The following is a 13,982-nucleotide window of genomic DNA, read 5'->3' on the forward strand; positions in this document are numbered from 1 at the left end:
CGCACCGAGGAGCCGGTTTGGAGGTTCTTTCCCTTCGGAGATTGGCGCTGCCGCGGGTACGCACCGAGGAGCCGGTTTGGAGGTTCTTTCCCTTCGGAGATTGGTGCTGCCGCGGGTACGCACTGAGGAGCCGGTTTGGAGGTTCTTTCCCTTCAGAAATTGGCGCTGCCGCGGATCGAGGAGCCGGTTTGGAGGTTGTTCCCCTTCGGAGATTGGCGCTGATGCAGGTACGCACTGAGGAGCCGATTTGGAGATTCTTTCCCTTTGGAGATTGGTGCTGCCGCGGGTACGCACTGAAGAGCTGGTTTGGAGGTTCTTTCTCTTCTGCGATTGGCGCTGCCGCTGGTACGCACCAAGGAGCTGGTTTGGAGGTTCTTTTCTTTCGGAGATTGGCACAGCTGCGGCTATGGCTATACCGGGGAGACGGTTTGGGAATCTTTTTCTCTCAGAGAACCATGCTGCTGCAGTTACACACAAAGGAGGTGGTTTGGGGGTCCTTTCCTTTTGGAGATTGGCGCTGCTGTGGCTACGCACAGTGGAGCCAGTTTGGGGGGGAGTCCTTTCCCCTCGGAGATCGTCGCTGGAGTGGCTACGCACAGTGAAGCCAGTTTGGGGGTCTGTTCCCTAGGGAGAAGGTCGCTGCCCTGACTGTGTACCGAGGAGCCAGGTGGGCGTCGGTACCCTGTGGACTGAGGCCGCGCACCTGGACTGGGGTAGGTGTTTTTACTCTGTGAGTGCTGGCACACCAGCAATCACACACTGGGGGCCTATTTGGGAGTCTACGTGCAGACTGCAGCGTGGCCACATTCGCTCACCGAGAACCCTGACTGGAGTCCTTACTCTGTGGATTACCTCGTGGTCGCGCACTCAGGACACAGCTCAGTGTCCTTTACCTGCAGATGGCAGCTCAACTGAGACAGCGCCCTGAGGACCTGGGCAAGAGGCCTTACTCTGGACTGTGGCACAGCTGTGACTGCGCGCTGAGGCCCGCTGTGGGCTCAGTAAACCGTGCAGACAGCGGGGTGGCTGTGCAGGAAGAACCCAGGCGGGCAGCCTTCCCCTGCCGCACCGCTACTGCTGCCTTCAGAGGACTTGGACTCAGGCACATGGCTCTGTCCTGGGGACTGCAACTGGGCCAGCTCCCGTGCGTCTTTGCAGGAGAAGTTGGGGGTTCTTTGCTGTTGGTTCTGGTGGCTGGCTGTGGGACGCTACCGGTGGAGCTGCCAGCATGAATCCGCCTGGGCCTCTAAACGCAGGAGTGTTCATGGACAACTTTGTGCTCTGTCTACACCCGTTCAGTCAACCAATGAGCGACTTCTGCATTTTCTGAGCTGCAGGGACTCATGCCCACTACTCCGTGCCTCTCCCTGGGCGCCTTTTGTGTACCCCATCCTCAGCGTATTCAGACTGGGTGGATCTATTCTCCTGCACCTGCTCTGCCTGCAGCTTTCCCGGTCTTCACTGATGGCAAATACCTTGGAGTCAATCTTAACTTTTTTTCTTAAACTACATATCAAATCCTCACATAAATTCTTTTTTTCCTAAACGATATCTAGAATCCAGCTACTTCTCACCTGTTTCACTGATCCTGGTCACCATTACTACTCGATAGAATTATTGCAGTAATTTCCTAACTGGGCTCCATGTTTTCATTTTTTCTCTCTGCAGTCTGTTCTGTTTTCAACACCAAAGCCAGAGAGACCCTCTTAACATCTCAGTGGGATGTACTGCTTCTCTGCGGTGGTTCCCTAGCTGCTCAGAGCAAAGTTCAAAGTCTCCTCTCCCTACCCTACTTCCCCACCTGTTACTTCCTGGCTGTCTTTTCTCCCTCTGACACTCAGCCCCAGCCCATTTTAGCTGTTGAAGGAACTCATGGACATGTGTCTATATTACATTATCTTTCAGAGGAGGCTGTCCCCCTTTCCTGGTGCTCTGGCCTCAGATAAAGGTTGATTATTTTAGCTTTTTCAGGTCTTCACTAAAATCGAACCTTCCCAGAAAGGCAAGGTGGGCTCTGAGCAGTGGATCAAATGCAGCCCCTCCTCCTTGTCTTTCTGCCTCTTCCTTCTCACCCCTCTACATTGCTCTACGTTACCTTCTTTCAGAGTAATTTTTATCCCCTGACATTCTGTATGACATGCTTGTTTATTATGTCTGTTATTTATTGTCTTTCTCCCCTTGTTTGGAAGTTAAGTTTTTTTATGCATGAGGGGGTGTCTTTGTTTTGTTTATTGCTATATTCCATATGCCTGGCAAATCACACCTTTTAATAAGTAAATTTGACAAGTATTCCTCCTGATAAGTGTGGGAAATGGTCTTGATTGTTAAGTTGCTTTTCCATGGCACTTAAGGGGCAGCAAGCTTTCTTTGGGTCTTGTCTGGAGGCGAAAAGATCACGTTGCCCTTCTAGGGAGCAGATCCCGTCCTTCTTCCTTTCCTCCTCTTGTTTCTCTCTTCTCTCTCTCTTTCCTTGACACAGAGAGCTTCTTGTTAATGTAGCTATTTCAGGATTACAACCAGTCATGTATGGGGATGGTTTATGTATAGGCTGATAAGAGAGAGACGAGCCAGATGTTTTGAAAAGCTCACTTCCCCCCTTATAAACGTGGTAGTAGTTATTGAACTGATACTTGTATTAGCAATGTACTTAGCTCCTTACAGATACCTAATTTGATTTTGTAGCACAAAGTAAATGTGTTGTCCTCTTTTAACAGATTAGGAAAATAAGGTTTAGAGAGGTTAAATTCTCAGGCTTACTAAATGACAGTCCAAGAATCTAGATCTGTCTGACCCGGGATCCCATTTTTTTAACCCTCGTATTCAGAGTTCAAACAATGACGAAAACATGGAAAGTATAGAAAAGATTAAAAGGTCATTCTCATTTTCTAGCATCTAGACATGATCACATTGTGTGATATTTTGTCTTCTTCATCCTTCGTTTGCCAGAAGTAGGCAGTGGTGACTTTAGGTTATAGTGGAGTAGGTCACAGGAAAAGAGAAGTGCCTCGGCAGCCAGCGCGTGGTTTGACTCCCGGGGCTACCACTTTTCTCATCTGTCAAATAAGAATAAGTGTATGTGTAGCATCTAAAATACTGAAGAATTGGTGAAATAATATTGTTTACTAGTATAGCATGTACTCAATAGTGGCGTCCATTAATATTTTGATAATGAAGGCATTTGTGAGTGCCTGGACATTGCCTAAGCTGGCTGGCAGGAGAAGGGAGGTTTCTAGACTAAGGAAATGGCGGAGGACTGGGTTTGGGTGTGGTCAACTTTCTGTTGTTGAATTGTGGGGTATCTGTGAGGCTGCGGGGGGATGGGTCTGCAGAGGTGGAATGGTCCAACCATGGAAGGCCTGGAAAGCCATGCTGGGGTTGGCCTCTGTCCCCAAGCAGTGGGGAGTCACCAACAGTTGAGAAGAGACTGCTAGGTAGAGCAGTCTTGGGTTGAGGACAGTTTTTAATTCTCTGTTATTTTTGTAACTTAATCGCAGCAGGCGGGATAGCAGATCAGAACCCTTTGAAGCCAACTTCAGAGGCCCCTCTTGCCCCGGCTTGGCTGCGGACTTCCTGCCATCTTTCATCTGTGCTCTTATCTAGATCACTGCAGTTAATTATTTCTCCAAATATTAACTCCATCCGTGATTTTATAATGAGATTTTTCAGTCATCTTCCAATGAGAACCTCCTGGTTTCCACAGAAATACCTTTGGTAGTAATATTTTGGTGCCCAAGAAACAGATAGCAGTGCCCACATGCAAGTGATTTTAAAAGGGTCTTTGCTTTGAGCAAACTCAGCTGGAGACTTTGGAAGGAGTACTTGGGGCCCTGAAAGCCACTGACTGCTTTTTCCTGGAGCATAAAACTGAGACCCCTCTAGCTGACTCAGCCTTGCCTGTATATCCTCCTGTCTTTTCCTCCACAAAGGCACTTGGTTTATACTACGTGCTAGGCCTAGTGTGAGACCCTGCAGTTCCAAAGCCAGCACATCCAGTATGTGCCAGAGAGGTGTGGGGGAGAGAGAGAAGAGGGAGAGTCTGGCTGAGTGGGGGTGGGGTGGTCAGGATCCAGTATGTGCCAGACAGGTGTGGGGGAGAGAGAGAAGAGGGAGAGTCTGGCTGAGTGGGGGTGGGGTGGTCAGGCTGCCTGGGCAGTTGCCGGGCTGCAGGTGAGCTATTTCACCTCATGGTGACTTTGTTTTCACTGAGAAGGGGTATGATCTCTTATCTAGTATTTTAACTTTTTATGACTTGTTCCTGCGTATTTATGGGCTTTTGCCGTTCTGTTCTGTGTCTTCTATCAGTCCTTGAAGGCTGTCTTTGGCCTTTCTGGGTCTAATACTACATTTTCTTAGCACTGAGAGCACATGCATCTCCTGGCGCAGTCATACAGTCCTGCTCCTGGGAGCTAGATATGTCACCCAGAAGCCATTCTCTTAATGCATTCTAGAAATAGGGTTTTGTGTATACCCCATTCCACTTCGCAGTAGCCTGCAGGCCATGGCTGTGCGTGAGCGGCTATGTGGGAAGGTGGGCTGCAAGCCCAGGTTGCTCAGTGAGCCAGAGATCAGAGCTGAGAGGTACAGAAAGGCTCAGCTGTTCACTCTCCTTAGCCTGAAATATTCTGATACACCTTGCTCTGAAAATGGGGGAGATAGGTACACTCAATGGGGGATAAGATGTTCAGGGTTAGTGATGAAGTGTGTTGAGGATCTGGCACAGACCTTGGCACAGCCTAAGTGCCTAGTAAGTAAAGAATTATTGGGAGTATCTCCAATCCCCTGGTCTCTCAAGTAAACTGAAAGTGAGTCGTTTGGTACCTGGTCATATGACCAGTGGAGATAAGACAACGAGGTTATTTTTTAAAGTGTCAGCTGTTTAATATCAAGTGAAAAAATGAAGTATGTCCTCTGATGAGGTCTTGCTCCAAGCATAAGACACGTTGAGAGCTGAGTTCTGTCGTTCTCTGTTCTGAGCAGGTGTAGCCACAGCAGGAGGTCTTTTGTAGGAGCTGCTCATGGGATGGAAGGCAGTGCTGGAGCCAGGCAAACAGCATGTTTCCATTTGTATGTGTTGGTGTGAATATTTCTGTATCACAGGCAGAAGCTGGATTCATACAGATGCATTCAACTGGACTTCAAAACTCAGTCAGCCCACATATAACAGCAAATAGAGATCTATGTCCTCACGGGTGTATTTGCATATGCATGAACATCTCCTGCTCGTAGGTTTTCAAGTATGCTCCAAAGATCTACTAGACTACCCCTCCATCACATGTTGGACATCTCTCGCATGCCAGGTTCTTGGGTTGACTCTGGGGCGTTCTCTGTAGGAGAAGGTGAGTGCCTGTCCTTAAAGAACTCAGCATTTCAGGGAGACAGGAGGAAGGCAGCCTAGTCAGATTTGTGGCCCTCTACCTGCTATTCCCCATCCAAAAAGCTCTCTAGGCTTGGCGCCTGTGGCTAAGGCACCAGCCACATATACCTAAGGTGGCAGGTTCGAATCCAGCCTGGACCCGCCAAACAACAATGACGGCTGCAACCAAAGAATAGCCGGGCATTGTGGTGGGTGCCTTGGTCCCAGCTACTTGGGAGGCTGAGGCAGGAGACTCATTTGAGCCCAAGAGTTAGAGGTTGCTGTGAGCTGTGAAGCCATGGCACTCTACCCAGGGGGATAGCTTGAGGCTCTGTCTCAAAAAAAAAAACCAAAAAACAAAAAACAAACCAAAAAGCTCTCCAAAGAAAGGCTTTTCTTTTTATGAAGATGGTACACACTCATTTGTGTGTGTGTGTGTGGTGTCATTTAGAGTCTTTATTTACTTAGCAGGCCTATTTATAGGTTTTGCTGCAGACTTAATGTGTCTGATGCCAGGGTGCTGTCTGGTCTGGAGTGCATGTACACAGAGCCTCTCTGATATCTGAAGAAGACCCAGTTCTGAAAAACCTGGCTTCAAGGACTTTTGGGCTGGTGTTTTTCTGACATCTGAAATAGGGAAGTTGGGGAGGCGCTGACTCTGGGGAGCACATCAGGGAAGGTATTGGGCAGCAAGCGGTTTTTGAAGTGGTCTGTTGGGTGGGGAGAGGAGACTGAAGAAAAGGCTTTCCTGGGACTCCAGCCAAGTGAGGAACCTGGAGGAGAAGCTGTGTAGCCACATTAAGAACTCGGTCTGTGAATCAGGAGGAGGAGCTCTGGTTTTTGTTTCTGTGTTTGCTTCTTAAGTGCTGTTTGTTTAACTGTAAATATGTTTTTCATTTTTACAAATGCAAGCACAGCAGAAAGGCATATAGGTAGGAAGCATCCCAAATCTTATTACCTAGAAATACTTTTTAATGTTAGGTAAACCTTCATTCAGACTGCTCTTCTGTCTGGAGAGAGAGACTGGTGGGGAGGAGAAATTACTTCTCCTAAAAGTAGCATCATACTATGCATTCTATTTTTTAATAAAACGATTATGTTTTATTTTATGTTAGTGTAACAGAGAAAAAAAGAAATAAGGGTAAAATTTAAGGACTTGTTAAACTTCTGGTATGTTTATTCATGATGAGAAATCATTCCCTGTCAAATATCTTTAAGGTGAACAAAAGAGATTGTGAAAAACCTGAAGAAGCAGCAGAGTTATATTGTTAGACTGTATATTGCAGTTTTCTCAATTATTGGTTAATTTCTTGCTAGGAAAAATGAGGAAATTTATACTCTTACACTTCCTACCATCACTTCCTGACTCCTAAGTATTGGCCATTTATTCATTGTTAAGTTTTATAATGTTTACATTCTGTTCTCAAATCCTCATTTCAAAAGATATCTGGTCTCAGTGTGTGTCTGTGTGGAGACAACGCTAACCAATTGCCCTTTGCTACAACTTTCCATTCTCAAGTTTGTTCTTAATTGTCTCTAAGTTGGTTGTATCTCACCAGCAAGAGTTTTTTATTTGGAAATAAATTTTAGGTGTTATTTTTATATTTCTTACATAACCTCTCATCAACAAATACTTACTGAACAACTACTATGTGTCAGACAGATTTTGAGGCGCGGAACATATAATAGTGAACAAGACAAATAGAATCCTACCTTAAAAGAATTTACATTTATTTTAGTGGGAGAAGAAGGTACAGAATGAGTGTGAATGAATAAAATAGTTGCTGAGAGTGACAGTTCCAGGAAGAAGATGGCGTGTGGCAATGTAAGGCAAGGGAAGCTGGGTTAGTGAAGTGACCAAGGATCATCCCTTGGAGGTGGCATTTGTTCTGAGGTCTGAATGATTAGAGAGAAACAGACATATAAAGATCTAGCAGGAGTGTCCAGTCTTTTTTTTTGCTCCACTTGGGGAGAAGAAGAGTTAGTTGTCCTGGGCCATACAGTAAACAAATACATAAACACTAAGGAAAGCTGAGGAGCAAATAAAAGGTCTGTGCATACTTTTTGTGTATTTATGGTTATGTTATACCATAAATAAGCAAAATGTCTTCACAAAATTAGCACATGGCCTAAGGGCTGCAGGTTGAATACCCTGGGGCCAGTGTCCTCAAACTACAGACGGGGCCCCATGCAGCTCGCCTAGGACGTTTATCCGGCCCTCCAGGTGTTTTTGCCACCACTGCCTGTCCTGCTTAGCAGGTGACTCATCCCTGGGACCCACAGTCCAGCCCTCCAACAGTCTGAGGGACAGTGAACTGGCCCCCTGTTTAAAAAGTTTGAGGACCCTTGCCCTAGGGTGTGGGGTAGGCAATAGTCTTCTGAGCAGAAATAACAGCCGATGAGAAAAGATGGCACTGAGTGTGCTGCCTGTGAGGGCTGGGGAGAGAAAGCCCGCTCCTGGGCCTGCTTGGCGGGCAGAGGTCTCACTGAAGTGGGCTGGGAAGCCATGGGAGGATGCTGTGGGACAGTGCGCACCCTTTTCATGCTTTAGGACACTTACTGCCACTGCTGGTTGGATGTGGTTTACAGAATGCAGAGAGAAAGAGTGGGCCAGCAGAGGCAGAGGACAGGAGGTGAGGAACCATGGTACTGTCCAAACAAGCAATGACCAGGGTTGCAAGGTGGAGGTGGGGGTCACCCTCACCAGGAGTAAGCAAGGATGTCTTGTATACTTTTGGCCTGAGCAGCTGGATTGTGGATTGTGGAATTTGCTGGGCTGGAGAGAGCTTGGTAGGGATTTGATTGTGGGGAAAATGCAATCATTCTTTTCAGGCGTTTCATGTTTGTGGGCGATTCAGACCTCCATGTCTGTGCGGGAGCCTGTGGGTGCTCCCTCTGGTGCTCACAGGAGAGATCTGGGTTGGCAGAAAATTGAGAGAGTTGGCAGCTTGCAGATGGCATTTAAAACTCTGGGCCTAGGTGACATTCTTGAGGAGGTTGCCAAGATAGAGCACGTGCTTTGGTGGTACCCCAGCATCTTCAGGATGACTGGTGGGGGAGTGGGCAGAGGAACACAAAGGAATAGCCAGTGAGCTGGGAAGAAAAGTGGGTACCATAGAAGTGTGGGATAGACAGATCTGAGAACATCACAAAGATGAGGTTGGAAGGTGGACCACTGGCTTTGCAGTTGGGAGGATGGAAATCTGACTGGAGCAGTTGGGGAGACAAGGAGTGGCAAGAAAAGGATGCAGCAAGAGTGGATGGTGCTTTGGAGAGCAAAGGAAGAGGACGGTGGCTGGAGAGTGGTGTGGGGCGAGGGGAAATGATGGCAGTGTGTGGCTGTTTGCCATTGAGAGGGACCCAAGAGTGGAGAGACCACCGATGGAGCAGGGCTGGTGGGCGATGCCTGAGAGCATCTGTCCAAAGGCAGTAAGAGCTGAGAAGCGGCGGGGCAGGAGAAGGTGTGGATGTGAAAGCCAGGGGGATCCTGCCTCCCTGGTTACGGAAGGAAACCTTGGCTGCAGTACACAGTTGTTGGCAGACAGACCCCCATTCCAGTGGTGCCTCCCCCTGCCCCCTCTGCATCTCCCCATCTTCTCGCTCTCTTTGTCACTCCCAGCAGCTCTCATCCCCTTGTCTCATGTCCCTCTCCCCTTCCCCATCTTCCAGATTCTGAGCTCTGCTCATGCTTTCTTCACAACTGTGTATTTCAGAACCTGTGTGTTCCACAGGATCTGAAGCCTGGTCAGGGCAGGCTTCTAGTCTACCCTTCAGGAGGATGGACAATCCAACCGCCTGCTAGGCTCCCTTATGCTTTAGTTGGGGAAAGTCAGAAAATGAAGTCTTCTTAAAGGGAGGTGTGCAAGCCTGAACTGCTTCATCTTTATCTCCTCTGCCAGCTTACCCTTGTAGAAAGTCACAGTGATTGCAGAGGATGGGCGGAAGAAAGCAGTAGCCTCAAGAGAGCGTTCTGCCAGCATTTTGAAGAAGAAATGTTTATTTTTAACAATGAATCAAAGAAACGAGAGGCAGAGTATTGACAGAAATGGGCTGTGGCTTCCCACGTGGAGAGCACCAAATCAGGGCATTATATTAACCAAAACCAATGGGTGTCATCTGCTTCTGCAGGGTGGGGTGAGGGGTGCTTGGAGTTAATGATTTGCCTCAGCAGGTGCTTGGAGTGAATGACTTGGCCTTTCTTTAAAAAAATGTAGATAGGCAGATCAGAAGAGAGATGCCCATCTGAAACAACAGAATCAGTCACCTGGTGGAATCGGAGGCCTGTGCTCCCCTCCAGCACCTCTGCTTCAGGGAACTGGGTTCCCAGCGCACACTCAGACCGGGCTGGTTGATATTCTTCCCTGGCATTTCCATTCAAGACAGTTTTTGGTGGTTATCATTTTACAGCAGAATGACCTTCTGCATGGAAAAGAAAGTATTGTTTATATTTAAAGAGAGATGTTTTATCAGGATGGTAAAGATAGAAAAGGTCGAAATGATATTTTTCAGTCTATTCTAATGGTTTCCAACCCCACCCCCCTTTTTTAAACAGCAAAATTGTGTCTGCAAACAAAATCATGCAGAGAGAGTGCAAAGTATAAAACCAATACAAGTAGAATAGTCTTGACAGGAGTGGGCATGTGGGCTCTTGGAGCCTTAATTCTGGACCTAATCGTTCCTGCAACGTACCATCTTTGTGTTTAATAACTCATGGGCCAAAGGTGTTTGAAGTGAAAAATGGCTGATATTCTGCCTATATGTACATATTATGCCTCTATCTATGTCTCAGCATCCTCCCAGAACTCAGCGTCTGTACCTGGTCTGCGGGTAGGTCACAGAGGTACAAAGCTAGTAGAGTGGGGTACTGAGAGTTCAGCCTACCCTTATCCCAGCCCTGTTGGCTGGGGCAAGTTACTACACCTCATGAGGAACCGATTTCCTGTCTGTAAGATGAGAATAATGATATGCCTCCTCTAAGGATATTTTCCTGAGAAATGAAAAAGATGCTAGGGAAGACGCTGGCCCCATGGCTGGTTCTCGCTCAGGCTTGACAGACGTCTCCACAGGGGAAAAGATGGTTTTGTCTCTTAAGGTTTCAGGCTCCCAGATCCACAGGGCCTTTCAGACAGATGCATCATCTGGCTCAGGAGCAGGACGGGTTCTTCTGGATGCTGTTCTCCATCAGGAGGCCTGGACGGTCCTGGTCCTCAGGCCAGTCAGAGAGCAGGCCTGTCCTTGGGAGCTCTCATGCAACTGAACTGTGAAGGCAAAGTTAGTGCTGGTGAAATGATCCATTCTCATTTCATTTTGGCCTTTGGAAAGATAGGTTGGGGTCAGGTCCTGAAGCTCAGGCGGTGAGCTCGGGTATGGTCCTGTAGGCTGCTCTTGAAGACTTTTAACCAGAAAAGGGGTGTGCCAGCGTGTTCACCATAGAGGTATTTCATACGGATTAGAGACGGCTGGGTTCCCATCTGAGGTGGAGGGGAAGTGAAAGTGAGGCTACCAATAATACTTTTATTACCTGATCTGTTTGGGACTTTTTAGTGGATGGCTTTAGGTTTGTATAGATTTATTTTCATTATAGCAGTATAACATGTTTATTATAGAAGATGTTAACAATGTGAAAATGTTGGAGGAAAAAAATAATTAACCTTGGTTCTACTGCCCAGACTTAATTATTACATGTTTTTATTCTCTCTCTCTCTCTCTCTTTTTTTTTTTTTTTTTTTTTTTTTTTGAGGTGGAGTCTCAAGCTGTTGCCCTGGTAAAGTGCTTCGGCATCATAGCTCACAGCAACCTCCAGCTTTTGGGCTTAAGCGATCCTCTTGCCTCATTTTTTTTTTTTCCTGTTTTTAGTAGAGATGAGGTCTTGAGGTCTTGCTTTTTGATCAGGCCAGTCTCAAGCGTGAGCTCAAACTGGCTTGGGCCTCCCTGAGTGGTAGGATTATAGGCATGAGCCCCTGGGGTGCCTGGCCCTTTATTCTCTTTTTAATGCACAATAATAATAATAATAGCTACCATTTTTTGAGTGCTTGCACTGCATATTCTGTGCTTTTTTTTTTTTTCCAGATTAATGTAAGGGTAGAAAGATTAGATTACAACAGTGTTTGCATTTGTTAGGTGAGGTCCCTGTTGTAATTGCATCCCAGACCCAGGAGCCATGCCATATATCCTTACATTGTGCCTGTCAGGTAGAGCACACCAGTCCCCCTCCCTTCTCCCTCCAACTTGAATTAAATTGAGTTTTTCTCTTGTATAGGTGTGTATTAGTTAGTCTGCTGAGGGCCTGCTTTTTGTATTTTAATTTCAAATTAATACGAGGGTAGAAATATTTAGGTTACATTGTTTTCAACTCTCAGGTAGAGTTCAAGTTGTAGTTGAGCACCTCACTGTGGGAAGAGTGTAAAACGCGCTCACATTGTGCGCATTAGGTAAGATCCCACCGCTTGCCCTCTCTTTTCCCTATTCTAAGCTCTTTATTGAAATATTGCTTGGAGTGATTGTGCCTGAGAATAGCCAATGTACTCTGGCCTGAGCAACATAGGAAGACTGTCTCTGAAAATAAAGAAAACAATCACTTGGGTGGGTATTCTCTTTTTTTCCACATAATTTTTTTGTTTTAATAAAAATAAAGCATATTCATGGCTTAGATTTTAAAATCACACACACACACACACATACACACACATACACACATATATATTTTTGAGACAAGAGTCTCACTATGTCGCCCTCAGTAGAGCGCTCTGGCATCACAGCTCACAGCAACCTCAAACTCTTGGGCTTAAGTGATTCTCTTGCCTCAGCCTCCCAAGTAGCTGGGACTACAGGTGCCTTTCAGGATGCCCAGCTATTTTCTGTCGCAGTTGTCATTGTTGTTTTAGCTGATGCTGGCTGGGTTCAAACCCTCCAGCCTCGATATACGTGGCTGGTGCCGTAACCACTGTGCTATGGGTGCTGAGCCAAAAATCATATTTATAGATGAAAAGAAAATTCTAGGCCCAAAGAAGTGATAGTGAAGCTACGTGTGGTGGAAACAATGCGTACACCATGTGTGTTTTACACCCCCAGAGTAGAGACTGCAAGGCAGAGAGCACCACACACATCACCCTCTAGATGGGAGAGCTGGGGTGGGGGAGGGGGCTGGAGACTTGGTGAAGTTCATGCACCACCATCTGAGCCTTTCACCAGGACCAGCTGAAAGCTACTTTTAGGTAAATTAGAGGTAGTTTCCTGCCCATACTAAGTGAAGTGTTCTCCCATTTTTAACAATTATGCCAAAGATATCGGCTATAGGAGAGTACCTGGTGATAAATGCAGGGTGATATTAGGGCAACAAAGAGGAAGCTGCCTAGACACCCTTGTTTCTTCAGATATCAGAAACTTCCATATCACAGCCGCAATTGGCCAGTGGATGCACTCCACTGCCCAAAGGCTACGTTCAAAAACTTCCTGTTAGCTTTTGTATCAAACAAGCCTCCCTGTACTCAAGGCATCATCTGCTAGGCTGTGAGATCCAGCCAGCTTTCCAGGGTGTTGGAAACCTTTATTTTGTGATCCTATTATAGATCTCAATGCCACCAGCTATTTCTTTAGGCAGGTAGGCTTCCTGATCAATATGGACATCAACATTGTTTTTAGTGGAAGTTTTATATATAGAGATCGCCATTTGTACTGCAGCCCCTACCAGAAGAAAATCTTGTTTCCTGAAACAATTGTTTAGGGCTCTAACGATTGGTACAGACCCTGGAGGACAGGTCCATCCATCCAGCAGCACTTGGTCCCTGATGGTATCTTTTACTCCCTGTTTTACTTCATTTAATAGGTCTGTGATAAGGTCATTTCTTACTCTGAAGACTTTCAGTCTAGCTTTAGTCATCAAATTGCCCATCTGAATTTTCTTCTGCAGCTCAGTCTGTTTTTTTTCCTTTTCATAATGTAATCTTCAATCTTTGTGTTTGCACAAGCCACCCTTTGTCAATGTTGAACTCTTTTTCGGGCTTTGCACCTTTTTCTGCTGTTTTCTCATTGGCTTCTTATTCAGTGAAAGCCGTCGTGTGTCAATATTTTTCTCTTTCTTTTTAAGAGAGGGTATTGCTCTGTCTCCTGGGCTAGAGTGCAGTGGCATCATCATAATTCTCTGCAACCTCTAACTCTTGGGCTCAAACGATCCTTCTGCCTTGACATCCCAGAGTTGCTAGGATTACAGGCATGAGCCCCTGCACTCAGCCTTCATCTGCTTTTGCATTTCAGCATCACTGAGGGCCGTGACGGAAGCAATGCTGGGCAGGTGGGCAACAGGCTTGAATTTAGGTTTGGAAGGAATGGAAAAGCTTGAGTGGGTATTCTTTTCCTTATTTTATTTTATTATTATTTTTATTAAATCATAGCTGTGTACATTAATACTATCATGGGGTACACTGTGTTGTTCCTATATACAGTTTGAAATACTTTCATCCAACTGATTAACATAGCCTTCATGTCATTGTCTTAGTTATTGTGTTAAGACATTTATATTCTACATTTAGAAAGACTCACATTTACCCCCATAGGATAAACCATAGATGTGATCCCACCAATCGCCCTCCCTCTACCCATCCTCTCCCCTCCCCTCCTTCTCCCCTTTCCC

General features: G+C 46.3%; 1 protein-coding gene and 1 pseudogene across 1 annotated transcript in view; one reads left to right on the plus strand and one right to left on the minus strand.

The window, feature by feature from the left end:
• The window catches only part of TRAPPC9 (trafficking protein particle complex 9), a 727,753-nt gene that overhangs the window by 394,336 nt on the left and 319,435 nt on the right, over positions 1 to 13,982 (plus strand). The gene's annotated exons all lie outside the window — the stretch shown is intronic.
• Positions 12,745 to 13,410, minus strand: LOC105887276 (annotated as a pseudogene).

This window comes from Otolemur garnettii, unplaced genomic scaffold (assembly GCF_000181295.1).
Source record: "Otolemur garnettii isolate 467f Iridium unplaced genomic scaffold, OtoGar3 scaffold00062, whole genome shotgun sequence".
In the NCBI taxonomy this organism is placed as follows: Eukaryota; Metazoa; Chordata; class Mammalia; order Primates; family Galagidae; genus Otolemur; species Otolemur garnettii.